The sequence below is a fragment of the Entelurus aequoreus genome, linkage group LG20, assembly GCF_033978785.1.
Source record: "Entelurus aequoreus isolate RoL-2023_Sb linkage group LG20, RoL_Eaeq_v1.1, whole genome shotgun sequence".
Taxonomy (NCBI): Eukaryota; Metazoa; Chordata; class Actinopteri; order Syngnathiformes; family Syngnathidae; genus Entelurus; species Entelurus aequoreus.
The window spans coordinates 34256202-34269156 of NC_084750.1; the positions used below are offsets into that span (position 1 = coordinate 34256202).

The 12955-nt window shown below is 38.7% G+C and overlaps 1 long non-coding RNA gene across 1 annotated transcript in view; it reads right to left on the reverse strand.

Moving 5' to 3' along the window:
- Window positions 1-12621, reverse strand: part of LOC133636207 (uncharacterized) — a 33224-nt gene extending 20603 nt beyond the window's left edge. The window contains exons 1-2 of the long non-coding RNA XR_009822197.1: window positions 12601-12621; window positions 8352-8423 (exon numbers count right to left, since the gene is read on the reverse strand). This is a non-coding gene — a long non-coding RNA (uncharacterized LOC133636207). The remainder of the gene's footprint in view (window positions 1-8351; window positions 8424-12600) is intronic.
- Between the last annotated feature and the right edge of the window lie 334 nt (window positions 12622-12955).

Consider the following 12955-nt stretch of genomic DNA (forward strand, 5'->3'; position numbering starts at 1 on the left):
CCTGCAGCATTTAGACTGCACCCGTTAGGGATGATAATCCCCGACTTCCTCCACACCTCCATAACTCTCCCTTCTTAGTCTTTGGATCTCCGAGTTGAGTCCGAGCAGTGTTTGGGCCAGCTGGAGGTCCTGTGAGCGCATCTCCAACTGCATGACAGAAAGACAACTCAATCAGCTCATGATGGACAAGCATAGAATTACAGTAATTACAGTACTGCACACATCGTTGAGTAAAATGGTTCCTTGTTTTTTATTCATTTCCACGAAGTAGGGACAATATTTACTTTTATGATTTATTATATGCATTTAACATCTTATAAACTCGACAGTTTTTACACTCAAACACTTCCAATGCTCCAACAACACTGTATACACTGAAAAACTGACTTAATTTTAACACAAAATTTAAATGGGTAATCAAATATGCGATAAGTGAACTGGGAAGTGGGAAGTGGTGAGTGACATGGACGTAATTTAGAGGGCGGCGGGAACATATCCCCGGCCCTTTTTGTCCATTCACTTTTTAATAATGTTACGCTATTAAACAGAGACAAGTCAAACACTTGTGTCAGGCGGAAAACGGCCGCTCAGGTTGAAGATTTTCCCTTTTAGACAGTCCACAAGCTCATTGATTGCCAACGTGACAATGATTGACAGCACGCGGCAGCTGACCACTCAGTGGTCTGATGCGAGATAAGACAAACGTGCATCTAATCCGAGGGTGTCTAATGTGTGCAATTTTGTGCCCCACAATTTTAAATAAACAGTAAAAATGAAAGGAATAAGACGCACTGTAATAAGAAAAAACTTAGAAATTGTAATACTAATAACTAATAATAATACATTTTGTAGCATACAAAACAAACCTGACAATTTTTTTAAAGCCAGATTTACACCAAAATTTGGAAAATATACCTTAAATAATATATTCTATAAATAAATCCAAAATGTATACAATGTATTAAAAATATACATTATCGAGATGATTATGTAATGAATACCAAAATCCTATTATAATATATATTTGGGGTATTATGGTAATGTAAAAGTGCACAGGGATTTTCATTAATAGAAATTACGAAACATAATGGAGTTAATGTGTGCAGAAAGATTATATAAATGAACGTACCAGCTCAGACCTGAGCCAGGTTATGGCTCCATCTATCTGCGCCCTCCTCAGCTCCTCGTTGGCTTGATAACTCCTGCTGATGCTGAGCGGCCTCGCCGAGGCACCCGCAGCCTCTCCGTGATCTTCGCTGCTCGCCCTGAAGGCGTCGATCAATTTGTTCTTCACGTTCTCCAGAACCATGCTGGAAAGCGAGTCTTCGGTGTAGCTGTCACGGTCCATGACGGGTTGCTGGCCCTGCGGGCGATTCTGGAGCGCTCATCAAGCTACTTTTGCGGATCAACAAGTGTGCAGAGCTTCTGCAGCTGCCAGCTCGCTCTCCTCGGAGCTGCCTTGTTTTGTCACAGTTACTATGGAGAAGCACCTCCCTCGGGGAGCCCCTAATAGGAATGGTGGAAGACGCTGGACAAAGACTATTGTTGCCTCCAATAAGAAATGAAAAGACCCCCCTCCCTTCATCCCATCCTAACTCAGCCACCACACCCTCCCCCTCTTTTTTTTTGTTTTTGCTTCTCATTCAGTCTGTGCCGCCCTCGTACAACTCAACTGTGAGAAATGTGTGGCTGCCTTTTCGGTTTCCCTGATGTACGCCGCACACAAAATCCATCAAAGCTTCCGTGGACCTCAATAAGACCTGCTTGTCAAGCTTAGGAGACGAACAGGTTGTGCGAGGAAGGAGACACTGCTTCAGTGTTAGTCCATTCCCCCGCACAAAAGGCTGTACTACAGTGAAACACAAGCAGAGCCTTTGTTTCCCAGTTCAGTCTGTTCCCAGTAAACCATGTGGGATGCTTTTTGGCAGCTGCCAGTAGTTTTTTTCTAACTTATATGACTGCAGCCTTTTCCTGGAGGTGATTTTTCACTCTTGACTGAAACAATAAAAGAGACAATTGATTACGGTAATTGTCTTAAAATTAACTTTCAACGCTCACTCTTTCCTAAAAGGGAACCTGCACGTTTATTTTGGAATTTTGCCTATCATTCACAATCCTTCTGTGAGACAAGAGCACCCACATTTTTCTTTTTTTATGCACTCTAAATCCTAAATAAACGGCAGTAGGGATGTAACGGTAAATGGTATAATGATAAACCGCGGTAAAATTCCGGACGGTTAGTAATACCGTTTAATTTTTTAATAATCGAAAAATGCATTTTAGGCGACATGGCTCACTTTCTGGAAACGTAGCAGCAGCCACGTCTCCAAAGATGGCGCGTGCGCACTAGCGCTGTTTGCAATGGCGGAAAACAACACACTAGGGTTGTAGAGTCTACAGGTACTGGTATAGTATTGCGGTACTAATGAATCAAAACCGGTACTATACTCTGTTTGAAAAGTACCAGTTTGCCATATTTTAATTTATTTTTTACAGGCATGACGTGACATTGCTGGTTTTACAAGCACAGGAGCATGTTCGGCAGCGCACAATCACGGAGTACTTACAAGCAGACACAGTGTGTAGACAGAAAAGGGAGAACGGACCCATTTTGGCTTAAAAACTAACAATAAAGGTGAAGCTATAAGACTGAAACGCCCTCAGGAAGAGGTGCTTTAAAACATAGCTAGCTAGTTAGCGCATACTTGCCAACCCTCCCGTTTTTAGCGGGAAAATCCCGATATTCAGCGCCTCTCCCGACAACCTCCCGACAGAGATTTTCTCCCGACAAACTCCCGGTATTCAGCCGGAGCTGGAGGCCACGCCCCCCAAAAAAAAAGTCTGCCGCAGCTGCGATTGGACCTGACCAGCCTCCGGGTACAAGTACTGGAGTACCAATTGCTTGCCAGGGAAGATCTCCCCCAGGAAGCAAGGATTGACCGGTTTTGGGCCATGCTAGGGAGAGATGGAAGATTCCACACTCTCGTGCATTTGATGAAAGCACTTTTGTGCGTGCCACACAGCAATGCATCATCAGAGAGGGTGTTCAGCATGGTTATAAAAATAGTGACAGAGAATAGAAAGAGGATGGACAATTCAACCCTTAACAAAGCATTGTACTTTCAAGTACAACAATGAGTAGATGAGTGTTGTGTGTGTGTGTGTATATGTGTAAATAAATGAACACTAAAATTCAAGTATTTCTTTTATTTATATAATAAAATCAATATATATATATATATATATATATATATATATATATATATATATATAAATATATATATATATATATATATATATATATATATATATATATATATATATATATATATCTAACGGTGTAGAAACAGACGTTCATTATGCTTGATTAAATTATGAATGAAGTGTTGCAACAGCGCCTGTTGCTGGCGAGAAGTGGTATGTACTTTACCTGCGGGAAGTGCTCAGAACTGTGACGCCTTCCAATTGATAATCCCGTGACCCAAGTGGACTCACAGTCTCACAATTTGCACTGTTTTGCAGGACACTAATAAAAGAAATTCATAATCCACCTGGTGCCAGTGATATGTTGAAGCGACAGCAGTGTGGAGCTGCATTTTGCCACATACAGTTGTGGACCGTCACATATATATATATATATATATATATATATATATATATATATATATATATATATATATATATACATATATAGCTAGAATTCACTGAAAGTCAAGTATTTATATATATATGAAATACTTGAGTTGGTGAATTCTAGCTGTAAATATACTCTCCTCTTAACCACGCCCCTAACCACGCCCCCCGCCCCAACCACGCCCCCCACCCCCGACCAAGGGCCCCCCCACCTCCCGATATTGGAGGTCTCAAGGTTGGCAAGTATGAGTTAGCGGCTAATGTCCATCCGCAATCGGCAGAGTTTTAGTTTCTTCTAAATCACTAATCATCACCTCCATGGCGACAAATAAAGTGAGTTTCTTACAAGTATCATCCCTGCAGGACGAGGAATAGCTAAACATGCTTCACTACACACCGTAGTAGGATACAATAGCTCACCGGCGTCACAATGTAAGCAAATGCCATGGGTGGATCTACACCTGACATCCACTGTAATGATACCAAGGACAAGAGCGTATATAGTCGATACTACTATGATTACAGCAATATTTTTTATCGTCACAAAATATTTTTTCATTTTTTTCATATTATATTCATAAACTCAGGAAATACGTCCCTGAGAACTTAAATTATGACCAATGCATGACCCTGTAACTACTTGGTATCGGATTGATACCTAAATGTGTGGTATCATCCAAAACTAATGTGAAGTATCAAACAACAGAAGAATAAGTGATTATTACATGTTACCAGAAGTGTAGATAGAACATGTTAAAACAGAAAATAATCAGATATTATCAATCAATCAATCAATCAATGTTTATTTATATAGCCCTAAATCACAAGTGTCTCAAAGGGCTGTACAAGCCACAACGACATCCTCGGTACAGAGCCCACATACGGGCAAGGAAAAACTCACCCCAGTGGGACGTCGGTGAATGACTATGAGAAACCTTGGAGAGGACCGCATATGTGGGTAACCCCCCCCCCCCCCCCCCCCCCCTCTAGGGGGGGGGGGGGTTAACAGTAAATGAACAAGTACATACATTTTTACAGCTTCTTCTTTATAATTTTGACAAAATAATAGAATGTGGAATGACACAAAATGATACTGCATATGTCAGGAGACAAATTTGCTTATTTACTACTGTGGATGAGGAACGTGAGAGTGAAGGATTAGAGTGCAGTGCAGGACGTATCTTTTTTCGCTCTGACTGTAACTTAGGTACAAGGGCTCATTGGATTCCACACTCTCACCTTTTTCTATTGTGGATCACGGATTTGTATTTTAAACCACCTTGGATACTATATCCTCTTGAAAATGAGAGTCGAGAACGCGAAATGGACATTCACAGTGACTTTTATCTCCACGACAATACATCGGCGAAGCACTTTAGCTACGGAGCTAACGTGATAGCATCGTGCTTAACTGCAGATAGAAACAGACGAAAAAAGCCCCTGACTGGAAGGATAGACAGAAGATCAACAATACTACTATTACTATTAAACCCTGGACCTGTAACCACACGGTTAATGCTGTACCGCCTGGTGAAGCTTAGCAATGCTGTTGCTAACGATGCCATTGAAGCTAACTTAGCTACGGGACCTCGACAGAGCTATGCTAAAAACATTAGCTGTCCACCTACGCCAGCTCTCATCTGCTCATCACGACCCGTGCTCACCTGCGTTCCAGCGATCGACGGCGCAACGAAGGACTTCACCCGATCATCGATGCGGTCGGCGGCCCGGAGACGGAGGAAGTCTAGGTGAGGACAGCGGCGCGGCGGCGGGCGTTGTAGCTTTCGACGACACCCCGGCCGCCATCAGAGTCGGCAAGAAACATATATTTCCCCAAAGTTACGTACGTGACATGCACATAGCGCCACGCACGTACGGGCAAGCGATCAAATGTTTGGAAGCCAAAGCTGTACTCACGGTAGCGCGTCTGCTATCCAACTCAAAGTCCTCCTGGTTGTGTTGCTGCAGCCGGCCGCTAATACACCGATCCCACCTACAGCTTTCTTCTTTGCAGTCTCCATTGTTAATTGAACAAATTGCAAAAGATTCACCAACACAGATGTCCAGAATACTGTCGAATTTAGCGATGAAAACAGACGATTTAAGCTGGCGACCGTGCTATTCCAAAATGTCTCCTTCAACCCTTGACGTCACGCGCAAACGTCATCATACCTAGACGTTTTCAGCCGGAAGTTTCCCGGGAAATTTAAAATTGCACTTTGTAAGTTAACCCGGCCGTATTGGCATGTGTTGCAATGTTAAGATTTCATCATTGATATATAAACTATCAGACTGCGTGGTCGGTAGTAGTGGGTTTCAGTAGGCCTTTAGTGTACCGTAAGATTTTTTGTTAAAATAAAGTCAATAATGCCATTTTTTGTGGTCCCCTTTATTTAGAAAAGTGTCGAAAAGTATCAAAAAGTATCGAAATACATTTTGGTACCGGTACCAAAATATTGCTGTCGTGACAAAACTACAACACACGGACCTCGCTCTTGAGATGTTGCCCTCTTAGTAAACAGACAACATCTGAAGTCTGGACGTATTTTGGATTGGTAAAGCATGCTGAAGGTAAAATAATTGAGGATCGTCAGTCCATCACCAGAAAATGCAGGAAAAAAGTCTCCATGAAGGGAGGCAACACTTCAAGCATGTTGAGCCAACTCCGGAACTACCATCCACAACTACACCTCGCGTACAAGCTAAGTCTACTTGTACAGTAGCTGAATGCATGATGGAAAGTGTTTGAAAATGAAACGTTCTTATAGTTACACTTCTGTGTTACATAAAGTTACTTGTTATTGGGCGCTATCAGTGAGCGCAAGTAGCTTGTGCACACAACACATACTGCAGCAGAACAAAATATACTTCCGTTTGTGTTTTGTACTGTTAATGACCGCTGCTACTTTACGTTACTGTTAAAACGTAGTGTTAAAAACAAAACCTAGCAGAAACACTGCAACGTGTTTTGGTTTTAAAACTGTAGCATTAGGGTTTGTGTGTCAGTCAGATGATTATAATAATAATCAGCATCTAATAAAAATAATAATACATTTGCTTTTCCCTTATTTACAGAGTGGGCGTGCAGCGCGCAAATCTGATACAACAGTTACAGTACATCATCATCTACCAACATCACACATACAATAGCTGATGTCTTCCAGAAGCAGTTCCTTCGTCAAAAATGGCAACAGACCTCACTGCAGTGCTGTCATATTTCATTACCAAACTGTCAAATAGTTGAGGTGTTCTCTGATATGTGTAAAACTAGACCTCTCGTATATCAACACTATTGTTGTATACTAGGACAACAAGTGCACTTCCATCTTCATGGGATCGTTCTCCCAAGATGCAGACGGAAACTCCGGAGTCAAGGTGCCGGTGAGACAATGATTTGACTGAGGTTGCCAGATACGCAGCCGAATCCGAATCCCACTCCAAAGAACTTCAAATAGCAATCGACGAGTCCTACGTTGTAGGTTTCTCTTGTTTACGCTTTGTGCAAGATGGTTTACGAAGTAACTATGCCACATTTTACTGATGTCGATTAGCCAAATGTATTTGTAAAGAATTGGTTGAGATATTTTCATGTACAATGTCATTAAATTGCTACAGTGGCAGGTGCAGAGGAAGTACAAAAGATGTTAAAAAAAGGACCAAATCTAAATTAAAGCACAATTTAGTCACATAAATAGATCATTGATGTCAAAACTATGGTTTACTACAGGACAATCAACTTCTGTATATAATTTCTGCTGCCCTCTTGTGGTAGCCTTGCTAAGATAGTTTTTATGTCCAAGGCAGTTATTGCACTATTAGAGCAACATAAAAATGTACAATAAATGTTGTCTTAAAAGTGGACTAAAATTTTGCATTTAATCAAATCTGTTATACGTTCAAATTCATTCAAACTGATATTTTGACCCAATTCACTGAGTTCTGTTACAAAGCTTCCTTTCAGACAAAAGAGCAGGCGTGCCCTAACTTTTTTCAGCGAGGGCCGCTTACAGAAAAATTAAAGAATTTTACATTTCCAAAATGAATACAATGCAGGGCAATCAATATATGCTGAAAAATCTGTAAGAAAATTGCAGCATTTTGCTTTTTTCATAAGCAAAGTATTGTCATATCTAATCTAACCCCCACATCGCAGTTATGGATGCCCTCAGAGGGCCGCTTTTAACAGTGAATAACATACGGCATGAATATAAATGTGTATAAAGTCGTGCTCATAAGTTTACATACCCTGGGAGAATTTATGATTTCTTGGCCATTCTTCAGAGAATATAAATGATGCATGGTCGAGTCGCCAGAAGAAAGCCATTTCTGCGCAAATGTCACAAAGTATCCCGCTTACATTACGCCAAACAGCACAGAGACAAGCCTCAAAACTTCTGGAACAAAGTAATTTGGAGTGATGGCTTTCTTCTGGCGACTCGACCATGCAGCCCATTTTTCTTCAAGTGCCTCCTTATTGTGCATCTTGAAACAGCCACACCACAATTTTTCAGAGAGTCCTGTATTTCAGCTGAAGTTATTTGTGGATTTTTCTTTGTATCTCGAACAATTTTCCTGACTGTTGTGGCTGAAATCTTTGCTGGTCTACCTGAATCCCTAATTTTCCACTTCTTAATCAGCGTTTGAACACTGCTGATTGGCATTCTCAATTCCTTGGATATCTTTTTATACCCCTTTCCTGTTTTATGCAGTTTAATTACCTTTTCTTGCAGATCCTTTGACAATTCTTTTGCCTTCCCCATGACTCAGAATCCAGAAACATCTGTGCAGCACTGGATGAAAGATGCAATGGTCTGTCAGAAGCCTAGAAACTCACTGACCTTTTATACACACACATTAATTACAAACAAACATGTCACAGGTGAGGATTTGAACATTGATTAGCCATTCAAACCTGCTTGTGTCAACTTCTGTGCATGTTATAAGATCAAAGTCACTGGGGTATGTAAACTTTTGATCAGGGTCATTTGGGTACTTTCTTTTGTCATTTTGATTTAAAAAGAGTAAACAGTTGTTTGCCAATAATTCATAAATAGCTTCACACAACCATAATTGTGTCTTTTTTACGTATGTTGTACAAAACTAAACCTTTAGATTGTACTGTATAAAACCACAATTTTACCGTAATATTTGCAGGTTTTTTGTTTTTTTTACAGCATTTAAAATACAAAAAATACATGTAATTAAATTAAATGGAATGGAAAAACGGTACTACAGTTTTTTTCACGTACATTTTTTGTACTGTAAATTCTACGGTTGTTGTGTTTTATGGTGTATTATCACTCTATATCAGACCTGGACATTCTGCGGCCCGCGGGCCGCATCCGGCCCTTTGTGCGTCCCTGTCTGGCGCGCGTGAGGCCAATTATAAATTACAAAATAAATTTAAAAAAGTATCTATGTCGAGTGTGCAATACAACGGTGCTGCTTTTGTTTTGAAAATCGTTATTTGTATTACTTCCGTGTGGACGTATGCGTGTGCGTGATTGTGAGTGAATGTGAACAGCTGCAATCACAAATTACAAAATAAAGTTGAAAAAACATCTATGTCGTGCGCGCAATACAACTGTGCTGCTTTTATTTTGAAAAGTATTATTTATGGGCGTGTGTCCGTGTGTAACCTGCGAGTGAAGGTGCACATGCAGCGACAAGTGATGCACGGTTTACACCCGAGACGCTAAAAAGAGAAAAGTTGATGAAGAATGCCGTGTTTCCAACAAGACATGGACTGCCAAGCAACGTTCCCTTTAAGGTGCGTGCCTGCGCAATTGCGCACTGCTCAAGCGTCCTCTGCGCACAGCAAATATATGCCGCGCACCAAATCAAATCCCATCTGAATTCTAAACAAAATAAACATATTTATTCTATGTAATTTTGCAATGCAACTTTGAGTGACAGTGACAACAAGCGGCCCTAACGGTGTTCGTCAACACCGTTCAATTGAACACCGTTCAATTGTTGTAACGTCTATCGAGATGCTTTGAGGACAGGAATTATATCGATCACTTTATTGAGCAAAACTGTTTATATTCGGACATAACCACACCAAAAACATGAGTAAAACAATTCTATCTCGAAAAACTAGTCATTTTCTGCCGTACAAACCAGGCCAAAACCAACTTGTCATCTGTCACTAACACGCATAGCACTAAACCACTGGTGCGTTTATGGCCACACAAAAAGTCGGACAACTCAAACACCACACAAAGTTACACTATGACTCCTCAGTCATACGTGTGCTTATTTTACTGTCATTTATTATTAATGTTAATTTATTTATATTAGTCATGGAATGCTGTTACACACACTATGTTGAAGTATTACTATTATTATTAATTATTATTATTATTATTATTATTATTTATATTACGGTATACATCAAAAATAATATTGAGCAAAATTTAATTGAAATATTGTCGATGTGGCCCTCCAGCAGTGCTCGGGTTGCTCATGCGGCCCCCGGTAAAAATTAATTGCCCACCCCTGCTCTATATTGAAGTGGGTTTTACTGTAAAAAAAAAAAAAATTTATATGAAAAGTTTGTTGGATTACTTGCTTTGAAATCATAAGTCAAGCAGATGTTTAAGTATTTATCTTTATTTGAAACAATAACATTGTTTTGAAATGTATGATGATATAATATTTTGTTTTATTATTAGAGATGTGTAAATATGTAATTGTATGCAGTACATTTATTTTTGTAATACATTTATTAAGAAAAAGAAGGACATTTATTTACACATTATTTCCACGCTTTCAGGGGCCACACAAATTGATGTGGCGGGCCAGATCTGGCCCCCGGGCCTTGAGTTTGACACAAGTGCCCTAGGGATATCCATCCATCCATTTTCTACCGCTTGTCCCTTTTGGGGTCGCGGGGGGTGCTGGAGCCTATCTCAGCTGCATTCGGGCGGAAGGCGGGGTACACCCTGGACAGGTCGCCATCTCATCATATCTAATTCCTTATTATCAGTCTTTACTCAAATTATTATTACACTGACTAAAACCTTTTTGAGGGCTTTAGTCAACTCAAAAAGTGAGCATATCCTACTAAAAAGATGTGTAAACATGTTCATCATGACAGGATGCATGGAATTCAAAGGTCGTCTGCCATTTTGTAGTATAGTGCCCATTTTTGCGGCCGCACTTTGACCAACATTGACTTGTTGGTATGATCATGTAAAAGTTAGAATTTTTATACATAGCAGATGTTAATATAAACGCACAATTGCAAATCATAACATCGAAAAAAAGACAACTGTTATAGTATTTGCTTACACACAAACAGGAACACAAGCAAGGTTGTTCATATACAACTAATATTTAGTAACCCAAACGCGTGTTATTAAAAGTAAAATGTCCCCCCAAAGACCAAGTGGAACACATATAGGCATACTTGCCAACCCTCCCGTTTTTAGCGGGAGAATCCCGATATTCAGCGCCTCTCCCGACAACCTCCCGACAGAGATTTTCTCCCGACAAACTCCCGGTATTCAGCAGGAGCTGGAGGCCACGCCCCCCCCAAAAAAAAGTCTGCCGCAGCTGCGATTGAACCTGACCAGCCTCCGGGTACAAGTACTGGAGTACCAATTGCTTGCCAGGGAACATCTTCCCCAGGAAGCAAGGATTGACCGGTTTTGGGCCATGCTAGGGAGAGATGGAAGATTCCACACTCTCGTGCATTTGATGAAACCACTTTTGTGCGTCCCACACAGCAATGCATCATCAGAGAGGGTGTTCAGCATGGTTAGAAAAATAGTGACAGAGAATAGAAAGAGGATGGACAATTCAACCCTTAACAAAGCATTGTACTTTAAGTACAACAATGTAAGTAGATGAGTGTTGTGTGTGTATATGTGTAAATAAATGAACACTAAAATTCAAGTATTTCTTTTATTTATATATATAATAAAAATATATATATATATATATGTATATATATATATATATATATATATATATATATATATATATATATATATATATAGCTAGAATTCACTGAAAGTCAAGTATATATATATTATATATATATATATATATATATATATATATATATATATATATATATATATATATATATATATATATATATATATATATATATATATATATATGAAATACTTGAGTTGGTCAATTCTAGCTGTAAATATACTCTCCTCTTAACCACGCCTCTAACCACGCCCTCCACCCAACCACGCCCCCAACCACCTCCCGATATTGGAGGTCTCAAGGTTGGCAAGTATGCATATAGGACACATTTCTGATGTGTGCTTTTTTTAAAAATAAAATACTACTAATATAAAAGTGTGGTGTTACTTTTACGTTCATGCTATATGTATTCCTTAATATTTGAAAAAACCTCAACTCGACCTTATTCGTGCGCAATACCACAAATGTACTTTGAATTTAATTTTTTTTTTTTTAAATCACACACACACACATATATATATATATATATATATATATATATATATATATATATATATATATATATATATATATATATATATATATATATATATACATACATATATATATATATATATACATACATATATATATATATATATATATATATATATATATATACATATATATATACATATATATATATACATATATATATATATATATATATATATATATATATATATATATATATATATATATATATATATATATATATATATATATGAATACATAAATATATACTCTAAAGAGTGGAATAAGTGGTATATATCGAGCGTCTTATTAGCATGCTATTTTGACCAAAAAGAAATGTCATGACAGCAATTTCCAACATTTTTGTAGCTTTTATATATTGATGAATTCACCCAATTATGTTATAACAGTTGTTTTACGTAACATTTGATATCGTTTGGCTTGTTAAATGGTTTTAAAATTACCTTTAATGGCAAAAATGTTACTTTAGGACATTAGCTAGCTTACCTGACACTGCCTGAAGCTACATCCGGGTATGATCACGTGGGTAGGGGCAGGCAACTCGATAAAAATATCGGTTGCACTGATACCAAGGGCAGTGCTGTGTGAGATCGGCATTTTTTAGATCTCTTCTTTAATTGTACACATTTGTGTTGTTTATATGACTATTTTCATGTATTGTTTACAAACTCGTGGAAAAGGTCATTTGGGGCAAAAAGCCAAATATTTAAGAACCAACAGTAGTTTTATCATTTATTTTGCTCAAATATATGCACATTTTATTTTATTTTATTATTAGAATAGAATAGAAAGTACTTTATTGATCCATGGGGGAAATTCAGCACCACAGTTCGCTCACAAT